This window comes from Aotus nancymaae, unplaced genomic scaffold, assembly GCF_030222135.1.
Source record: "Aotus nancymaae isolate 86718 unplaced genomic scaffold, 86718_ANA_hifiasm-v0.15.2.pri h1tg000158l, whole genome shotgun sequence".
NCBI classification, from domain to species: Eukaryota; Metazoa; Chordata; class Mammalia; order Primates; family Aotidae; genus Aotus; species Aotus nancymaae.
The window spans coordinates 2,024,502-2,040,713 of record NW_026988573.1 but is presented as its reverse complement, the minus strand read 5'-3'; the positions used below and the strand labels follow the sequence as shown (position 1 = coordinate 2,040,713).

The window sequence follows — 16,212 nt, the reverse complement described above, 5'->3', positions numbered from 1 at the left end:
ACCCCCATGACTGGTGGGCATCCATGCCAGGCCCAGGCAGGTGCCTCTCTCACCTCCACTCCTGCCACCTCCTCCTGGAGCCCCCTCCTTCTCCCCTGCCATCCTCAGCTATTAGCTCGAAGCCCCTTGGTGCCACCTTTGCCATGAGGCCCCCTGCTGGTGCCCTCTGGACAGCATGGCAGGCTGGGCCAGGGCAGGAGTGGGGCCTCTGTCGTGGGCACTGCCTCAGGGTCCTGCAGAGAGGGAGACCACATCCAGCTTGGGCACCTGGTGAGGGCAGCACAGCCAGCCCAGGGGGCTCCTGGAGGAGAGGGGGCAGAGGCAGAAACCCTGAAGCAGGAAGAACTGGGGATGCTCAAGGGGCAGAAAGGAGGGGTGAGGACCCGAGGGGGCGGCTGTGGTTGGCGTGGATGGTAGGTGCCTTGCCATCTGCGCATTTCATCAGGGCTGACAGAAGGTGCATTGGAAGCACGAAAAAGCCAAGTTTCTCTGGCCCACGAGGCCCTGGAATCATGTGTTCCACGTGTCACAGCGCCCACACACTGGTGGGCTCAGGGTCTTCCCAGATGTGGTTAAGTTACTGGGAAGGAGATTGTCAGCATTGTCCAGGTGGCCCTAAATCCAATGACAACTGTCCTTAGGAGACATGCAGAGGAGAGACACGGGGGGAGAGGAGAGACACGGGGGGAGGAGGAGAGACACGGGGGGAGGAGGAGAGACACAGGGGGAGGAGGAGAGACACAGGGGGAGAGGACAGACACAGGGGGAGAGGAGAGACATGGGGCGGGGAGAGGAGGGATGGGGGAGGAGGGACAGGGGGAAGAGGAAAGATATAGGGAGTAGTGAAGTGACACGTGGAAGTGGAGGCTTGTGTGGGGACACAGGCAGAGATGGGAGCGATGTGGCCACCAGTCAGGGAACCCCTGGAGCCTCTAGAAGCCGGGATTGGCCGGCAGGACCCTCCCCTGACGTCCATGAGACACCCGGCTTCCTGGGCCTCCAGCACTCAGAGTCATTCTCTGTCATCTGCAGCCTCCCAGCACGTGGTCACTTGTCACAGCAGCCCCTGGACACCCACAGAGAGAGCTCTCTGTGTTCCGCAGGAACCAAGGGGGACCCAGCCCTAGTTATCCGGACCCAGTGTCTGTGTCCCGACCCCGCTGCGTGCCGACCAGCCTGGAGTCAGAGCTCCTCCGGGCAGCGCCAGGGCCTCCCCACCTTTATTCAGGGTTCCCACAGCACCCCAAGCACCTAGTCTGAGGCCAGCTGACGGGGGATGTTTGGTCACCCTGTGCTCTGGAGCCTGTGTGGGGTCTGGTGCAGCCAGCAGCCCCCCGCTCAGCAGGACCGGAAATAGTAGAGGCTTCTGGGGCCCCAGGGCAAGGCCAGGGTCCCTGGGTCAGGGTCAAGACGCTCTGGGCAGTGTCCTCCCTGTTCCCCAGGACGTTGGGGCCCAGGCCTGTGGCCTGAAAGATGACACCCACCTCGGCTCTCCCATGATCTTGGGCAAAGTGCCTCCCCTGCCTCCTGGTGGGAGCCGGGACAGAGCTGCTCCCAAGTGGACGCTGTGCCCCTCACAGCAAGAGGGGCCAACGGGAGCCCCCACCAGTGACTTCCACGCCTCCCTCACCAAGGACAGCTCTGGGAGCACCTCCTGCTCCGTCACCCACCTCACAGGGTCCTCCAGCCCACCCTGGGCCCCCCAGCCCCTCAGAACCCGGCACTGTGACAGTCCCCACATGGGCCGGGGCATCCAGCATGCATCTCCAGACCTGAGCCCACAGATTTCCAACACAGCGGCTCTTCCTGCCCCTCTCCAGAGCAGCGTCTCCCACCGTGGGGGCCATTAGGGAAGGGGACAGCTGGGAGTGGCGCGCTGTTTGCAGAGGATCTGGACTGGCCTCCTCCTTGGGGCAGGGCCCAGACGGAGCACCCTCCAGACGGAGCACCCAGGGGCCTGGGGAAGATGGATGGGCCGGGAGGGGGCTGCTGGGTGCCTGGAGCGAGTCTATCCCCACCCAGGCAGGCCAGCCCCACCCTCCACCCGGACAACCACCAGGACTCCCTGGGCCGCCTCCTCCATGCTGCCCATCTCTGCCCAAACCACCTCTCCCAGCCGGGAGAAAGCCAGGTCCTGTGGAATCTGACCCCATCACCTTCCTCCTCCCCGGCCCCGCCCCAACCCGGGCTCCTCCCCCTCCTTGCTGTTCTGGGGAGGGGCTGCTCTTCCCTGCCCCAGGGCCTTTGCGCGGCTGTATCTTCTTCCCCTCTTCCCGGCAAACTCCAACTTGTCCTTCATGCTGTGTCCTCAGGAAGGAGCTCCGCCCACCCCTATATGAGTTCCCCCAGCTCCCATGGCCCGCATGGCCGAATCCAGAAACCATCTGCCTAGAGCTGGCTCTTCCATCCCGCCAGCCCGAAGCTCCAACAGGGCAGGCCCACGTGCCTGTCGGGGACAGCCTTCTCGCCAGGGCCCAGCGCAGGGCAGGACACCCACTCCGCCCGCCGCAGGAAGGAGGCCTCCCTCCCCCAAGGACTTTGCCCTACTCAGACCTCTCGGACCAGCAAGTCCAAGCCCCCTGCATGCTCAGCCCCCACAGCCGCCAATGTCAAGGGCCTCCCTGCGTCAGGCGCTGGCACCACCCCCAACAGCCCCTACCAAGCAGGCACGGCTTCTCCTGCCATTTACAGCAGAGAAGACAGGTGCAGAGAAGGGAATGGGTGTCCCGGGGTCCTGGGCTTCTAGGCAGCCTCACTGCAGCCCCTCACAGCAGCCCAGCTCCACATCTGACTCCTGGGGGCCATCCACTCCCTGGCTGGGATGGACCCTGCGGGCAGAGGAGAGACACGAGTCCACCCCCCAGTCCCAGGAGCTCGCGTCCTGCCCCCAGCTCTCTGATGGGCAGCGCTTTTCAAAGCGTGTGTCTGCGGAGCCCTAGACCAGGGATCAGGGGTTATGGCCGCTGCTCCGGGGGGACGGAAGTTTAGGAAGCACTCGGCGGGGCAAGGGGCTGCAGGCTTCTTCCATGCAGTACCTCTCTGAGCTTTTAGCCACTCTGCATGCTGAACCCTGGGGAGAGCTGCAAGCAGAGTTTCCCAAACACCTTCAGCCACAGGTGAGGGGACTGTGGCTCCCAGCAGACGTCGGTCCCCGCCCTGGCTCTCTGCTGGACAGCAGGGCCAGCGTGGGCTCTGCGGTTACACAGCGCTGCCTTCAGAGTCCTTCTCTCCTCCCCACTAGCTGGGGGTCCTCTGGCTTCTGCTTTCTCCTCAGTCACAAAGAGGAAGCAGTGCGCAGCCCCCAGGGCCAGACATCACGCACATGGGCACCTGGTTCCAGCCCATCGCAGCGGGCACTCTGAGGGCAGGGTCTTGACTGACAGATTCAATAGAAGGCACACCACCTGTGCCTCGTGTGCTCTGTCCGGCGGCGTTTTCTAAACTAACTTATCTCCAGTCTCACCAAGGTCTGGTGCCCCAGGGAAGCTTCTGTAAATGTTTCCGCCTCCCCAGGGCTCCCCAGCGCTCCCCAGCCCCAGAGCATGTGGCATGGTGTGCGGGTGCAGCGCTCCCGGAGGCAGGTGAGTGGCGTGGAGACAGCGGGGGTGACTCAAAACGGGCTATCTCAGCCCTCTCGTGGGTGCTGGGAATGCTGGGCTCTTCCTCTGGCTGGAGGGTCTCAGGGCTCCAACCACAGGGACCAGCACCCACCCGAGTTAAATCCCTGCAGCCTCTGGAATGGCCCGAACGCCCAGGCAGGGGAGGGCACCCAACAAAGCGACCCCAGGCCCATGGGACTTGGCAGGTTGGAAACAACTGAACGAGACAGAAACACAGCAAGAGCCCTCTTCCAGGCTGCCTCTGGGGTCTAGAGGCAGAGCCGGAACATGTGCAGCCTGAGAAGTTTCTGGAACAGCTGTGAGCCAGCTCCTGGCGAGTGGACGGCCTGTGTCTGAGTCCCGCCTGGTCCCTCAGGCCTGAGACTCCATCCCTGCTTCCTTCAGGCCCTCAGAACACTTGCAGGGAGCCAGTCCAGGGACATTCATGTCCCCGAGGAAGGAAGCCCCAGCAGGGCTTCCGGCCCATCAGAGCCTCAGAGACTAGAGCAGAACTGGAGCGTTCAGGAGGCCAGCTGGGTCAGGCAAGAAGGGTCTCCGTCCAAACGCCAACCCTGGGGACATTCCGTCCCCTCCTCCCTCCGTACGTCCGGGGTCAGCAGTGACTTTATTAATAGAGGCCCCTGAGCCCTGAGAAGAGGCCTCCTCCCCCTAGACAGTCATCACCCTCTCTGCAGAAGCAGGGAACAGCGGTCTCTTGAGCGGCTTGACTGGGAGGCCATGGGGGCATCCCTGCAGAGTGGCAGAGATGCAGGGAGTCCTGGGCCTGCCAGGCAGGGCGGGTACCACTCTGCCCAGAGGTCACCACAAGCACTGGGAAGGGAAATGCTTTTTCTCCTTCCTAAGATACCCTCCACTTTGAAGCCAAAATCCATTTCATAATAGTGCTGGGGTGGGGGGCAAAAAAACCACAGTAACTGTGTCCTTTGGGCAAAGTACCTCGTCCTCTGGAACCCAGGGCATGACGGGGCGGGCATCGGCGCGCGAGGAGGCATCCCATTTTAAACCCTCTGGGCCTTCCATACACAGCACCGAAAGGGCCTTATCGGGACCCTCCCGCTCCCGCTATGTGTCACTGACAGAGTCTTCCACTGCCAGGAAACCTCGGAACACACAAAAAGGCACGCTGTGTCCTTCCCTCCCCTTCAGGGGCTCCCGGAGCTGCTGCACACTCTGGACCCAATGGGAAACAGAAAACACACGGTAATGCCAGCGGTTCTCATCTGTAAGAAAACGCCAATGGTGCCCGTCACGCGCCTGCTTGGCGAGATTAGGGCTCTTTTTAGTTTGTATTGCACTCTTTCTCCATGTGGTTCAGTTTGTTTTTTGAGATGGGGTCTCACTGTGTTGCCCAGGCTGGAGTGCAGTGCTACAGTCACAGCTCACTGCAGCCTGGACCTCCCAAGTTCAAGCAATCCTCCCACCTCAGCCTCCTGGGTAGCTGGGGCCACAGGTGCGTGCCACCGTGCCTGGCTAATTTTCAAATTTTTTGTGCCAATGGGGTCTTGCTATGTTGCCCTGGCTGGTCTTGAACTCCTGGGCTCAAGTGATCCTCCAGTCTCAGCTTTCTGAGCAGCTGAGACCACAGGCATGAGCCACCATGCCTGGCCCACTGCAGCTTTAAACACCTCTATAACGGGCAGGTATTCTGCGTGTCACACAGAAAACACGACCTTCTGAAAAAAACGCCAGAGAGAGTCCGGGCTGGAGCTGCTGCGTGCTGGGCACATACCAAGAACCCCACAAATCCAGGCACCTCCCAGCACCTCCCGGGGCCCTGCTGCTGGCTGCACCTGAGGGTGTCACCTTTGATGTCCTGAAGACACTCCAGCCTCAGTTTCTCCATGGAGTAAACAGCACAGCCAGGGCTTAACGCCACTGAGCCCTCCCCACAAGCTCAACTCCAGGATAGGCACTTTGCAGATCAGTCCCTTCAAGGGGAAGAGATTGAGGCAGAGCAGTTAGGGGCCTTGCCCAAGCCCAAGGAGAGGCCGGGTGGAGAGGGCTGCGGTGAGAGCCAGGAACCCCAGGCAGGACCGGGTCAGCGTCTCCAGCTTCACCCTGAGCGGTGCGACCCCGCCCCCTGGTGGACGCTACTGGAACCGCCCAGCCCCACACCCAAGGAGACAAGTCCCCTGTGTTCCCCGCCTACTGGGCGTCCCACCCCAAGCGGGGTGACTGGCTGGAGCAGACACCCAAGCCCCTGGGCCCCACACCCTAACACTGGAACACTCTTCCCAAGGTGACTGAAGCAGCCAGGTGCGGTGGCTCACGCCTGTAATCCCAGCACTTTGGGAGGCTGAGGCGGGCGGACTGCCTGAGCTCAGGAGTTCGAGACCACCCTGGACAACACGGTGAAACCCCATCTCTACTAAAATACCAAAATTAGTCAGGAGTGGTGGTGGGCACCTGTAATCCCAGCTACTCAGGAGGCTGAGGCAGGAGAATCGTTTGAACTCGGGAGGCAGAGGTTGCAGTGATTCCAGATGGCGCCACTGCATTCCAGCCTGGGCGACAGAGACTCTGTCTCAAAAAAAAAAAAAAAGTGATCTAAAGAGAGGAAGGAGGCAGGGACAGGAATACCCCACCTTGGGGCCAGCCTACCACCCACACCAAGGCCAGCAGGATTGGGGGCTGGCGGGCAGGGACACCCACAGGCCAGGGGCAGTTCCAAAGGACCAGCACATTCCAAAGGCTGCTGGCCAGCGTGGTGGCCGTTAGGAGTGGCCTTGAAGCTGACCCTCTGGGCCCCAGTGGTTACTCGAAGACTTGTGACGGCCCCGGGAGGGTCCTAGGTCACCGAGGCCTTCCGTTCCGAGAGGCAATGAGTCCTTGGGGCCTGTCACTGTTCCTGGGAATGTCACCCTGACTCTGCTACTTCCCCCGGCCCCCAGCAGAGAGCCTCCCAGGAGCCTCCAGGGAACCCAGCAAGGCCTCTGGGGCCAGCCAGCAGGTGGGTGGAGGTGGAGGAGTGAGAGGTGGGCAGGGCAGGGGCCAGGCGACCCCATTCCTGCCTCACTAAACCCCAGGCAGCCACAAACACATCTCCAGGGGACATTCCCTATAAAGACTGAGCTCTAATCCCGCCACCGATCTTGAACTCCACAAGACAGTGCTGGGAGCTGCGGGGAGCGTTCCCACTGCGCTGTCTCCGCCCTCGCTCCGTCCTTCTTTCCTTGTGGGTGCCTGGAGCTTTGAGTTTCAAAAGAGCTGGCAGCCTCGACCAAGCACATGGCCGGGTGTCTGGAGGGGGAAAATGGCCACCTGTGGGGCCCAGACTGTCCTCAGCCTTGTCTGCTGCTGAGTACTGACCCGCCAACATTTCCCCAGATCTGGAGCAGAAACGTCATCAGCATTCTGGAAAATCCAGGCTCCCCAAAGCCATGTGAGCCTGGAAATAAGAGTACAAGGCCCAGTGTGGTGGCTCATGCCTGTAATCCCAGCACTTTGGGAGGTTGAAACCGGCGATTGCTTGAGGCCAGGAGTTCGAGACCAGATTGGCCAACATGGTGAAACCCTGTCTCTACTAAAAACACAAAATTAGCTGGGTGTGGTGGCACATGTCTGTAATCCCAGCTATTCAGGGGGCTGAGGCAGGAGAATCTGTTGAAACTGGGAGGTGAAGGTTGCAGTGAGCCAAGATTGCACCACTGCACTCCAGCCTGGGCAACAGAGCAAGAGTCTGTATCAAAAAAAAAAAAAAAAAAAAAGAGTACAGTAGACCCCCGTTATCCGAGGTTCTGCTTTCTGCAATTTCAGGAGCCCACAGTCAATAGTGGTCCAAAACCAGGTGAGCACGGAACTCTAGGCCATTGTGAAAGAGCCACCACGTGCACGTGCCTTTTATTACAGCAGCATACCGCGGCGGTCGTTCTGTTCATCGTTAGTTATTACTGTTCATCTCCTACTGTGCCGAACTTTATCACAGGTGCGTATGTATAGGAAAAAAGCAGTACTGTATTTCTAGGGTTCAGTACGATGCACAGTTTCTGGCATCCACTGGGGGTCTTGGAAAGTATCCCTGCATCTGGATAAGCGGGGAGGACTTTTCTATAATCAGAGCTGAGGCAGCTTTCTGCTCTGAGTACTCCGGATCACGGCCTGAAGTCATCCATCCATTCAGTGCAGATCTGCTGGGTGCTTTCCGGGGCATACCCATGTGAACAGGGATAGGCCTGAATTTCCAGAGCGGGTCTCAAAGCTCTTTGCCGGCAAATAAAGGGGCTGCCACTGGGAGGTGCCCAGCATGAACTCTGACTGGTCCGGGTTAGGCCAAAGAGCTAAGGCCACTCAGCCTTCCACCGGCTCTGTCTTCGGGCTTCCTCTTCCCCTCTCTGATTTCTTCCCTTCCCAGGCTCCCCTTTTTTCCTCCCTACACTGTTTTCCTTTACAGAACACAGCCAGGCACAATGGCTCACGCCTGTAATCCCAACACTTTGGGAGGCTGAGGAGGGCAGATCACTTGAGGTCAGGAGTTCAAGACCAGTCTGGCCATCATAGTGAAACCCCGTCTCTACTAAAAATACAAAAATTAGCCAGGCATGATGGCGGTCACCTGTAGTCCCAGCTACTTGGGAGGCTGAGGCAGGAGAATCGCTTGAACCCAGGAGGTGGAGGTTGCAGTGAGCCAAGATCACACCATTGAGCTCCAGCCTGGGCAACCAGAGTGAAATTCTGTCTTAAAAAAAAAAGAAAGAAAGAAAGAAAGAAAAGAAAAAGGAATTGCGCAAGTTTATTTAACACAGTATTTCCCAGTTTTCTTCCCTTTTGTCTATCAGACATTTCAAGAGATAACCGGTCACTGGAGCCAACACCAGGAAACGCTGCTTGAGGGCAAATAACAGAAACCCTCTGCTCCCCCGTTACTCGGGCTGCCAAATTTAGCCAATAAAAATACAGGGCACGCCGTTACATTTGAAGCCCAGATAAACAGTGAGTAAGTTCTGGTATAAGTGTGCCCTATGAAATATTTGGGTTACACTTAAAGTAAAACATGACTAATTTGTCTGAGATTGCGTCTCAGTGGGGCATCCCGTATGCTCTGCAGCACTCCTGCCTGAGGGGAAGGCACACATGGCCCAGGGCTTTGCCAGGGCTGGAAGGGAGCCCACACCCACCCTGCCCATGCCCAGTGTTGGGAGCTGAGGGCCAGGTCCCTACCCCACCACTCTAGCAATAACTTGTAAGGTGGGCCGGGCACGGTGGCTCATAGCTGTGATCCCAGCACTTTGGGAGACTGAGGCAGGTGGATCACCTGAGGTCAGGAGTTCGAGACCAGCCTGGTCAACGTGGTGAAACGCCATCTCTACTAAAAATACAAAATTAGCCGGTGTGGTGGCAGGCACCTATAATCCCAGCTACTTGGGAGGTTATGGCCGGAAAATCGCTTGAACCCAGGAGACGGAGGTTGCAGTGAGCCGAGGTGGTCCCACTGCACTCCGTCTAGGAGACAGAGCGAGACTCCATTTAAAAAATAATAATTGTGTGGTGCCCTTGAGTAAGTTCCTCCTCGCCCTCAGTCTCCATGTGCTCAAATGGGAGAGTCAGCAGACTATCTCACCTTTTCTTATTTCTAGAACTTTCTCTAGATGTAGCCTGATTTCATATAGAAGACGCTAAGAACGGTCCTCGGAAAGCGAGACTTAGGGTCCAGTGAGTAACATCCCTGGCAACTCGAGTGGAGTGCAAAGGGGACTCCCCGAGGGTGACCATTCCGATTGCCCCGTCCACCTTCCTGCCCCAGACACCAGGCACGTGAAGGCCGACTCTCTGGTCCAGAGACATGCGTGGGCCCCAGAGGGACTTCCATCAGTGGAGGTGAGCATGTGCCCAAATCGGGGCTGCAGGCACGGGTCTCGGGACAATACCGATATTGATCATGCCTTTGTTCAACAAACATTTTGGGACGCCCTGTGTGCAAGCGCTGGGCTCACCTTGGGATGAAGCGGTCAACAGGACAGGCGGCATCTGTCAGAGCCAGAGTTGTAGAGGCACCAGCAGACATGGGGCAAAGCAGCCTCTGTCTGTGCAGCTCAAGCTGCTACCACGGGTTCCGCACCAAGTCCGGGAGGGTGCTGTGGCCTCAGCCTGGTCCTCCCAACCCTGGAAAGACCCTCTGGCCTCTTCCAGCCTGGTCCTCCCAACCTGCAAGGACCCCCTGGCTCCTTCCAGCCTGGTCCTCCCAACCTGCAAGGACCTTCTGGCCATCTTCCCTATTCTTGGGTCACCATTGGTAAGTCCCCCTAGATGACGTGCAGACCTCCAACCTCTACCCAAAGTAAAGATGGGCTACTATGATGGCAGGACCCAAGGGCCTCAATGAATACAGATTCCCAGGCCTGACCACAGACCCTGGACTCAGACTGGGGAAGAGACAGGAATCTGCATTTTAGCAAACTCCATCCTCGTGACAGCACAGGCAGGTGGGCAGTGTACAGAACGTGGGCCTGGCAGATGCTTGGGCCCCCTGAAGCTCACAGAGCCCCAATTCACTGTCTGGGTCCCAGGATGACGCAGGCCTCCAACTGTGGAAGGTCTCCAGGCACACCCCTCTGAACCCCGAGGTCCTGGCTCTGAGCTCCAGGCTGCTGCTCCCTGCCCCACACCTTGACCATCTTTGCAGGGTGGGCGGTGCCTCATGCGCTTGGTTTGCTATCTGTAAGCCAGGGCTTGCCCTGAACCTTCCGGAGAAGACCTGGCTCAGGGCGTGGCTGGCCTTCTGCAGCGCCAGCCCAGCCCAGCCCAAAAGGTCTCCAGGAGAGGAAATTAAGGAAAGTTAAAGACCTGCCTTAACCTACAAATTCAATTTTTTCTCCTAATTAACATGCACAACTGGAAACACACACATCTCAAAAGCCCTGAGAAATGAATATGGCCATTCACAGCCCACTGCACACGGCATGTGGGCAGGCACATGCGTCTGCATGTGTATACACATATTCACGGGGGTACACATGTGGACGTGTGTGGACACATGCATGTGTGCACTTGCATGTGACTCGTGTGCAGACATGTGCGTGTGTAGACATGCTTATGTACATACGTATAAGGACGTGTGTGCCCCCATGTATGGACACGTGCTTGAATGTGCACAGGTGTTCCGGGCGCGTGTGCGAGTGCCTGTGTACTTGTGAACACCCACGTGAATCGCGCCCACAGCGATGATCCTCACCAGGCCGGGTGGTGCCCCAGGCTGTGCAGACCCTCGGGCTCCTTGTCCGGAAGACTCCGGGTCCCAGGTCCCCGAGCCTCGCGGGGCCCTGTGCAGCCAGGCGATGGGAGTGGCCGGGCCTGCGGGGTCCAAAGAACAGAGGACTAGAGCAGGACGGGCCCGCGCCGAGGCGCCAACACTGACGTTGTAACCTGGAGACCGAGGACAAGCGCGGACTCCCAGAGCGGAAACCGGCTCTAAGGCACTGAGCCGTGCCGGGGCTCGAACTCGCCGTGCAAGACCGCGCAGAGCTTGCGAAAACGTGGCAGAGCGGGCGCCGCGCGTGCGCAGGCGGCATTCCGCGCGCCACAGCGCCCCGAACACCCACAGTTCCAAGGGCAGGGCCGCATCCGGAAGTCAGTGAAGCGGATCTACCAATCTTCGTCCTCTGATTCGTTACTAACCTTCCACTTCCGTAGACAGTTCTTCCCGTCTTCCGCCGTCTGCGGGGTGTGTCGCCACGGGAGTTGCGCGCCCGCCCTGTTTTGTTTCCGGGGGAAACTACTTCTCTGAAGGACGCTCGGGACTTCCGTTTGTTCGCCTCCGCTTCTAATTGGCTGCTTTTATGAATATATTATGAAACGAAAAAAAGATGGTTTTTTTAAAATAAATTCAAATTAAATAACGAGATTGAATGCAAACAGTTGTGATTTCCCACTGGGCTCTTGCATTTCCGTAAATGTACCTGCATGAATAGCGAACAAAAAGTCACCCTCAGCGATAGGCAAGCGGACCTTGGGTCCCTAAATAAGGAGCGATTAAAAGCGGATCCCGTGTTGTATGAAAGGAGAGAAGGTTAGCACTCCCCTTGACAAGGATGGAAGAGGCTCTCGGGCCTGACAACACGCATACGGTTAAGGCATTGCCACCTACTTCGTGGCATCTAACCATCGTTTTTTTTTTTTTTTGGTGGCCCGTACGGGGATCGAATTTTTTTTTTTTTTTTTTACGATGGGGTTTCACCATGATGGCCGGGCTAGTCTTGAACTGCTGACCTCAGGTGATCCACCCACCTCGGCCTCCCAAAGTGCTGGGATTACAGGCGTGAGCCACCGCGCCCGGCCCCCCCTTTTTTTTTTTTTTTCTTCAGCTCGAGTCTTGCTCTGTCGCCCAGGCTGGAGTGCAGCGGCGCGATCTCGGCCCACTGCAACCTCCACCTCCCGAGTTCAAGGGATTCTCCCGGCTCACTTCCGGAGTAGCTGGGATTACAGGCACCCGCCACCACGCCCGGCTAATTTTTGTTTTTGTTTTAGTTTTTGAGACAGTCTAGCCCCGTTGCCCAGGCTGGAGTGCAGCAGCGCGACCTCGGCTCACTGCAGCCTCCACCTCCCGAGTACAAGAGATTGTCCTGCCTCAGCCTCCCTAGCAGCTGGGACCACAGGCGCCCGCCACCACTCCCGGCCACTTTTTGCATTTTTGGTAGAGACGAGGTTTTGCCATGTTGGCCAGGCTGGTCTCGAACTCCCGACCTCAGGTGATCGACCCGCCTCGGCCTCCCAAAGTGCTGGATGAAAGGGGTGAGCCGCCGCAAAGCCCGGCCTGTGCCATCATCTTAACCGCCCCTCCCTGGCAGTGAGTCGTGTTCGCGTCCCGACACCGGCAGGGCCCGGTGGCCGCATCGGCCACAGGGCGTCTCGGCGGGTTGACGGGCGCGTCCCCAGCATCGCAGACATTCGGGGCCTCGTTCAAAGCCTGATGGAAGTTTCCGCTCAACAGTGATTCATTAAAAGAAAATTCAGCATTGGGCACACGGAGCGAATCAGCCGCCCGCCCGGAGCGCGTTCCCGGCCACTCCAGAGCCTCCGCGCCGAGCCCCGTGGAGATCGCTGCAGCGAGCGGGGCGGACGGGGAGGTCCACACCCAAGTCCAGACCCCAGGAGGCGCGGGCCGGCCGCGAGGAGCTTGGAGCACCGAGTCGCAGGGAGGTCCCCGCAAGGCCCCAGGGCTGGAGGGGAACCGGGGACCAGGAGCCGGGTCAGAGGGTGACCTGTCGGGCCCGTTTGACGCGGGGCCCCGGGGACCGGTGCCAGGACTTGAACTTTGACCCGTAGCAAGGGCGAGACCCTGAAGGCTCTCCCGCGCGGGGAAGGGATGGGACCGAATGAGCTCAAAGAACGTTCCTCCGGCTGCACCCGGAGAACAGCCCAGCGGGCAAGGATGGCAGCGGGGATACCTCCGGGGCTGAGGCGGGCGAGGCCGGGGGCCGGGGCGGGGCTCCACGGAGCGGGTGAGAGCCCCGGGTTCAGGAGAAGATGCTCAAGAGCCATGGAGGGCGGGGGCGGGGGTGACTGCAGGGTGTCAGTCCCCCTCCTGGGAAGGACGCGGCGCCACCTGCTGAGACAGCGAAGGCTGCGGGAGGCGCAGCCCGGGAGCTGGAGGGTCCCCGGGTCTGAGACCTGGAATGCGGAAAACAGGCTGGCGAGTGAGCGCAGCTCCAGGGCTCAGGCCCGGGCTGTCAGCACACCCGCCACGGGAAAGCCACAGCCAGGCCGGCGGCTCTTAGGAGAAGGTGGGCTGATCCAGGAAGGCTGAGCCCGGAGGCTGGAACCGCAGCCCAGCTCGCCCCCTGCACCCCGACAATGCAGCTACCAGGCGGCCTTCTTCGGTTACAGCCCCTCCCCTCGGGGTCACGCCATATTCTGGTATTTCCCTCCCCAAGAGGCCTCATGGGAACCCTCCCTCCTGCCCACCAAGCTTTTGGCAGAAGAGTCTATTCTCAGGAAAAACTGAGAGAGACCTTGAAACAGGCATGAGGAAAATCTCTCTGCACAGCCTAAGGAGTCTAGGCAGCTGTCCAGGTCTCTCCTGGCTGTTGCTCGAAATTGCAGGACCCTGAATGTGCACAGTGGGATGTGATTGTTACGGTGGATTTTGACCTTTTGCCAGTCTTGAATTTCTTTGCAGTTTGTCTCAGCATTTGTTTGTCTACATAAGTATGGGACTTTCAAGCGGCTGTAACATGTTACCGGGCCCCTCATTAGCTGAATTACATAAAATCTTTGCCAAGTGAATCTTTCTTTTAACAGTGCCTGCACCGCCTGCTCCCCCACGCCCGTTGGGCTTCGTGTTGAGGGTCAGGGTCTCCCCCGAGGGCGTGATAAGCCATCTCAGCGCATGGCCCAGGAGCAGGCATTAATCTACTGGGATTCAGCATCCTCTGCCCTTCCTCTGGGTAACCACACCTGATCCTCCTCCTGAGTCTTTTTTCCTCTTACTCCTCAGAAGTCATCCTCAACCCTAAGGTAGCTCCTTCCTGGGACAGTGAATGCACATGGCCAACACCCTTATCCCACCAGTGTTTTGAGAGCTTCCTTTGTGGGCTGAAGAACAGGATGTGCTGGGATGTGGCTCACAGCTTCTTTTCCTAAATGACACAGATACACCCCACCCGTGCCTGGATCCCATTGATGGAAACCACCAGAAAGGCACTCCAGAGGGCGAGAATGCCAGGCAGAGTGAGAGCGTTCACCTGGCCTGTGTGTGTGTCCCTGACACATCTGTCCCAGGCACTAACTCCTGTATGTTTTTGTTTTGTTTTTTGAGATAGAGTCTCACACTGTCACTCAGGCTGGAGTGCAATGGCGCAATCTCAGCTCACTACAACCTCTGCCTCCCAGGTTCAAGCAATTCTCCTGCCTCAGCCTCCTGAGTGGCTGGGATTACAGGCGTCCGCCGCCAGGCCCGGCTAATTTTTTGTATTTTTAGTAGAGATGGAGTTTCACCACGTTGGCCAGGCTGGTCTCCAACTCCTGACCTCATGATCCACCTGCCTCGGTCTCCCAAAGTGCTGGGATTACAAGTGTGAGCCACCACGCCTGGCTTAAACTCCTGTAAGTTTTTAAACATAAAACTTGAGTAAGGACTGGACAGATGTTTATCAAATAAAACCAATCTGCTGATGAGTCAGCTCCTTGAACACGCACACAGCACCACCCACCATGTCCTGAATCAAGCAGGAGGCGTGGCCGGCTGCCACCCCAACTGCCAGGTTATAGGAGACAGGAAGATGCTGAACAGCCCCACAGAGCCGCACTCAGCAAAATAAAACCAGACCAGGAGGCACAAGATAAACGACCTGGTTTCAACGGATACATGGTACAGAAAAAAGGGGGGACCTGGCGATTTAAAGAGGGGCCGGGCACAGTAGCTCAGGTCTGTAATCCCAGCACTTTGGGAAGCCAAGGCAGGCAGAGCACTTGAGGTCAGGAGTTGGAGACCAGCCTGGCAATATGGTGAAACCCCATCACTACTAAAAATGCAAAAAATTAGCCAGGCATGGTGAATGGGTGCCTGAAGTTCCCAGCTCCTCGGGAGTCTGAGGCAGGAGAATCATTTGAACCTGGGAGGCGGTGGTTGTAGCGTGCCAAGGTCACACCACTGCAGCCCAGCCTGGGCGACAGAGCAAGATGTCTTCAAAAAAAAAAAACAAACCAATAGAGGCTTGAGGTAAACCAGATGCAGGTGAAGATCTTGTCTGGATCCAGTTCCAATCGTGTGTACACACAGGCACACACCTGTCCAGCACATGCATTTGTGCACGTGCGCATACGTACCCTACACACACACGTACCCTGTGCACACACGCACCCTACGCACACATGTACCCTATGCACACACGTACCCTATGCACACACGTACCCTCGTAGGTACATCTCCATATACATACACATGCTGTGACTTGCTGCACATAGACAAACATGCTTATGTGCACCCATGTGCAGGTGTACACTACATGCATGCATATATGTGTACACATGCGAGATGTGCATGTGTGCACATGCAGGCGCACACTTTTCCTAAACATGCCAAGACAACAGGAGATATCTGAACATCAGATTAAGTAAAGAATCTTAGGGGGCTCGGTACAATGGCTCATGCCCGTAATCCCAGCACTTCGGAAGGCGCAAGTGGGAGGACCCCTGAGTCCAGGCGTTTGAGACCAGCGTAGGCACCATAGAACCCTCTCTGCAAAATTAAAAATGAAAAAATTTGCTAGCCTGTGAATAAAATAATTAACATAATAAAACAAGCAGCCAGGCTTGGTATCATGTGCCTGCGGTCCCAGCTACTTGGGAGGCTGAAGTGGGAGGATCACTTGTGCCCAAGAGGTTGAGGCTGCAGTGAGTTGTGCACACACTGCAGTATTCCAGCCTGGGCAACAGAGCAAGACCTCATCTCAAAAATAAATAAATAAAGAGGGTGGGGGGACTTTTTGGCATGAAAACGGCATTATTTTTGCCACGTGTTCCCCACTTACGTGGTGAAACGTCTGGGATTTGTGCTACAGTGACGCGAGCAGCCGTGGAACAGCGGCGAGTCCCTGCGGCAGCGACAGGAACCTGGGGGCGCCGCACTCTGCCACCTGCAAGCTCCTGTTCGTAGCAC

General features: G+C 57.9%; 1 non-coding gene across 1 annotated transcript; it reads left to right on the top strand.

The window, feature by feature from the left end:
• Nucleotides 1-11,600: 11,600 nt before the first annotated feature.
• Nucleotides 11,601-11,726, top strand: LOC135272981 (U6atac minor spliceosomal RNA). The gene has a single exon (XR_010340874.1). It is a non-coding gene; the product is annotated as a U6atac minor spliceosomal RNA (small nuclear RNA).
• The last annotated feature ends 4,486 nt before the right edge of the window (nt 11,727-16,212 follow it).